Raw genomic sequence first — 5,168 nt, 5'->3', positions numbered from 1 at the left:
AGAGCTCCCATGGAAAATCAGTACAGCAAAATATGTCTCGGTGATCCATCTTCAGCCGCCATTCACCGTTGCACCACTGGTCAGTCTATGTTCTAATTCGGCATTCCGATTGGTCTCGCCGGTTAAAGTCGTCTTACGTAAAAGGTCTTGTAAATCGCCCACGTTCAATCCTCCTAATTAGTATCTAAATATTCGATGTGACACGTGCTAAAAATAAGTCAGTGGAAGAAAACGGGCCTTATGTCTCCCATTTGTCCTACCAAAATTTTGGCAAGTTTTTAGCCCAACTTTTATCTTGCCAAACTTTTGGCGCAGGTCCTTAGCCCACAATTTAAGATAGTTTAGTGATCGTTACAAAACTAAACAATTAGCACATGATTCCGCATACGAATTTGAGACGTTACTTTTGCGATACATATCTTATTATTGGACTCATTATTGCTCAAAGTGAATTCAGATATACTAACTACTTAGTGGTATATAGCGGTCTTCAGAAAAAAAAATCTAAGCTGATGGGATAAAAAACCATCCATGTCCTAGTATTTCACTTATGGTTGCTTTGTTCTCGCTCTCAGCAGACCCTCTAAACAATCCCCTACTCCAAGTTTAGAGGGTCAAGTCAAAAAACGCACTCCAGCAGGTCCTCTACTTGGCTCCCCATTTTGGGAAGGTCTCCAAATTGCCCCTCCACCCTCTATTCCTGTGAGGTCTCTAGGGGGCTCTGTCCATGAGGCTATTGCTGAAGTTGGAAATATTTTTGTGGCCTTTAAAAGAATAGAGAGAACCCATTTGATTTTTAGAGGTTTTGATTTAAAAGAGGAGTTGCTCTAGCTCAAGCCCTCGACTCCCAAAGAATATCTTCACACTCCAAGAAGAATAAAATCGTTGCACAACAAAACCTGAGAACTCAATAGTGACTCCGTGAGGCATGCTTTTCAGAACCGACAGAATCTCCCTACAAACAACTACAATACAAGCACCCCCAAGAAATCAACGCGGCTCAAACTCGGCATGCTACACGGCATCACCATCGCCATCGCCATCGCCACCCTTTCTCTTGTAAACATACACTCGCGCGAAGAACACAAAGGCGACGAGATCCACGGCGCAGAGCCCGGTGAGCAGCCAGTAGAAGTAGTCGAGGTGAGCGCGGTTCAGGTTGTTCGAGAACCAGCTCGTCCCGCTCTTCGCCGTCGCCTTGTCAATGACGGAGATGAGGAGGCTGCTGAGGAGGTGCCCGACCCCGAAGATGCTCAGGAACAGGGCTAGCCCAAGGCTGCGCGCCGCGTCGGGGACCTGGTCGTAGAAGAACTCCTGCAGCCCGATCATGGCGAACACGTCGGCGACGCCGATGAGGACGTACTGCGGGACCATCCACCAGAGGCTCATGGGGAGCTGGGCCTTCGGGGTGCTCACCAGGCCGGCGTCCCTCGCGACGCCGAGCCGTCTCATCTCGATGAGCGCGGGACAGGGCCACGGCGGCGAGGGAGAGGGCCAGGCCGGCGCCGATCCTCTGCAACATGGTGATGCCCGTCGGCCTCCCCGTGTAGCGCCGCGCGAGGGGCACGAAGAGCCGGTCGTACGCCGGGATGAAGACGACGATGCTGAGGCTGATGAACGTCTGCAGCGCCGCCGGCGGCACCTTGAACCGCGCGCCGATCCGGCGGTCTAGCGTCGCGGCCTGCTTCGTGAAGAATGTCGACGTCTGGGAGAAGATGATCGCGTAGATTATGCACGACGCCCATATCGGGAGCAGCCGGAGCACGCTCTTGACCTCCTCGACGGCGGCGGCGTTGCCTTCTCCTTTGCTTCTGAGATCGCCGAAAAACACGGACTGTCATTGTCATGTCACAATAGATTCACGGCACCAAGATTCACAGTGGAAACAGAGCTACCATCAATATCTTGTACATACCTGACGCGACGATTTGGCGTCCAGCTCTCGACCAACGCCAAGAACGCCTTGCCGACGCGGGAGAAGGGTCTGGCCTCGCTGGTGGTGTAGTACCGGTACGACCGGCTCCCGAGCAGGAACACGGCGAGCGAGGCGGCGATGACGATGCAGGGGATGCCGAAGCCGAGGCCCCAGCCGACGTTATCCTGCACGTAGCTGGAGATCATGGTCGTGGCGGCGGTGCCGGCGCACATGCCGAAGTACCACCAGTTGAAGAAGGAGCTCCGCGCCACGCTCTCCTCGGGGTCCTTCTCGTCGAACTGGTCCGCCGCGAACGCCTGCGCGCACGGCTTGTGCGCGCCCTCCCCCAGCGCCACCAGGTACAACGCGACGTAGAAGATGGCCACGTGGCCGCCCCGGAAGGCCGGGAACGCCGACGACACCGACAGCGCGCCCATGCTCTGCGACGAACAGTTAGAAAGCAAGACTCTGCGGCTAACGGTCGGAAGCGTGCGCGAGACGGAGTGACGGACTGACCACGACGAAGATGAGGGAGGCGAGGACGATGGCCCTGTAGCGGCCGATCCAGGCGTCGGCGACGCAGGCGAGCGGCAGCGGCAGCATCTGGGAGACGCCCTTCCACGCGTCGATGGACGCGGCGGCGCGCGCCATGGGCTGCCCCAGCGGGCCCGTCAGGTACGTGATCAGGTTCGCGGCCACGCCCTTGTACGCGAACCGCTCCGCGATCTCCATCGCTGCGTCGTCGTGCAAGCGAGATCACAATATTTTTAAAAAAATCCCGTCATCACGACGATGGCGCGTCTCAAAGTCTCAACAACGCGTGCACCGTACAAGACAAAGGAGATCGGAATCGTTATCATACCCATGACGAAGACCGACGATTTCCAGCCTCCCGTGGCGGCGCGGGAGGCCGGCTGGCCGCGGTAGTCGGCGGCGCCGGCGACGTTGTCAGCCATGGCCGGTTGGATCAGCACGAGGGAGAGGAGTTCACTCCGATGGCACATGGTGCCGTCGCAGGTTAGGGCAGGCTTTTATGCACAGGCGCGGCCCGCTAGAGAATCAGAGATGGCTGATCGCGCTTTGCTTTCCGTAATCGCTCCCCTCTAAACGCCTACGGCCTACTAGGCGTCTAGGTGAACGTTGCCGCATGCGCCATCCGCAGGCACCGCTCGTGCGCGCGGCGGCGAGGGCCAATGCGCGCGCGTGCGGGCACTGCAGCCGCGGCGCCACGCGTGCGAGCGGCACGCGTACGGAGAGCCCCGCGCGCGTGTCCCCCCGCGGGAGCATGGGGAGGCACGGGTCCTGATCGTTTCGGTGCGGCCGCTCTCCAGCGAGGCCGCCCGATCACGGGCGGGTGGCTGTGATCCGCCTAGCATTTATGGGGAGACACACCACGCGATGCGTCTTTTCTTGCCTTGATTTGCCAAACGGGTTGCTTCCGGGACTCTTTCAGCGCTGAGGCGCTGAGAAAAGTAAGCATGTGTTTGGTTTTGGAACGATGTGGGTTGGGTTGGAACCGACCCATTTTTGTGGGTTGGAGCCAACCCATCTCGTGTTTGGATGAGTGGGTTGGAGCTGATCCAGTCTTTTGTTTGGTTGAAAAGGTTGAGAGGGTTGGGATGGATGTCCTTTTAACACCGTTAGCTGCGGGACCCACCTGTCAGCCTCTCCCTCTCTTCCTCCTCCTCCTTCTTCCTGGGGCCACTCGGCCTCCTCTCATCCCCGACGCCCCCGGCTCCTCCGGCTCCTCCGGTTCCTCCCGGCGCCCACGCGCTACCGGCCGCCTTCTCCTCCCCGCGCGCCGCCGACCTCCTCCTCCTGCTCCGCCCCACCGGCTTCCTCCACCACGGCCGGCCTCCCGCTCCGCCTGTGCCGCGCCCCGCCTGCTCCGTCCCGCCGCCGCTGGCCTGCGCCGCGTCCCGCCGGCGGCCTCCTACTCCGCCCCGCCAGTGGCTTCCTCCACCGTGGCCGGCCTCCCGCTCCGCCCCGCCACGCCTCCCGCTCCGTCCCGCCGCACCTCCTGCTCCACCCTCCCGCCGCGCCTCCTGCTCCGCCCCGCCGCCGGCCTGCGCCGCGCCCCGCCTGCGCCCCCAACGCCCCCTCCACCCCCTCCACCCCCTACCCTCCCGGTGCCGGGCTGCGCCCCACCGGCCCGCGCCCCTCACGGCGTCACACGCTCGCTCATTGGGTTGGAATGGTCCGCTCGTTTTGAGGGGATCGTTCTAACCTGCATCTATACGGTATATTTCCTACGGGGGTCGAACCCAACCCACTTCATTCCTAACCAAACGTGGGATGATGAGGATCCGACCCATTCCAACCCACCTCGACCTAGTAACCAAACACACGGTAACGGACGGGAACCTGTTGGCATTGGCAAGGAGGCCACGGAATTGGCCGGGCTGGAAATGTTGGGCTTCAACACGCGTCGTCTGATATGAACGTTTGTCGAACTGTAACGGAAAATGAGCTTGATACGATGCCTACTTGTCCTGCACTGGTACTGATGCCCGATAAGCTTTTTATCATGACGTCTACGGTCTACAAAGTGCACATTCAGACAATTAATATGGATGCATACTACACCGATATAAGCAATTCTTTTAGAAAGGGTGCACTTGAGCCGTTCTCTTTTTTTCTCCTGAACTTTATCTGCTGCAACTCGCTTCAGGCGTGGCAGGTTAACCGTCTTGAACAAATGCTGGATGCAAGAAGTGGAGCGAAGAATCTAGCTTCCTTAAAAAAACCGGCGGTATTTTTCAAGTTTTCAACAGGCTAGATCAATATGAGCCGACCGATATCACTCGCATCTAGCCAGCTACGCATTTTGAAAAATTGAAGTTCCCACTTCCCAGTGCCCTTCCAACGCCACTATGGGATACGCGGCTCTAGGTCTCGTCGACATCCTAGACCGGTTCTATAAAAAGAGATATTCTAAAGCAAATAAGGTTCCAATATCCTAACATGTCATCAACTGACTTTCCTGATCATTTTCATACCATGCCATCACAAAATTATAGATCTACAAGACTGTAACACACTACCAAAACATAGCGCTTGCTAAAAAATAAAAAGGAAAAAGGCACTTTCGTCCTTACTCAAAGTTGACATCATCGCTTAACCATGGCCCAAAACCTTGGCCGAGATCCAATTGATGGGCTCCTCAACATTAGCCCATGGGCTCCTTCCCAGTCCAGATGCGCTCTTTGCAGCCTTTAATTATAGGAAAAAGCTATTCGGCGACTGGTCAGGT

At 57.1% G+C, this 5,168-nt stretch overlaps 1 pseudogene; it reads right to left on the bottom strand.

Annotated features, from left to right (window-relative positions):
• Nucleotides 1–900: 900 nt before the first annotated feature.
• LOC101767747 lies at nt 901–2,978 on the bottom strand (annotated as a pseudogene).
• Nucleotides 2,979–5,168: the final 2,190 nt, after the last annotated feature.

The sequence above is a fragment of the Setaria italica genome, chromosome V, assembly GCF_000263155.2.
Source record: "Setaria italica strain Yugu1 chromosome V, Setaria_italica_v2.0, whole genome shotgun sequence".
Classification (NCBI taxonomy): Eukaryota; Viridiplantae; Streptophyta; class Magnoliopsida; order Poales; family Poaceae; genus Setaria; species Setaria italica.
Note: the sequence above shows the minus strand (reverse complement) of the source record. Positions and strands in the feature narration are given on the sequence as shown.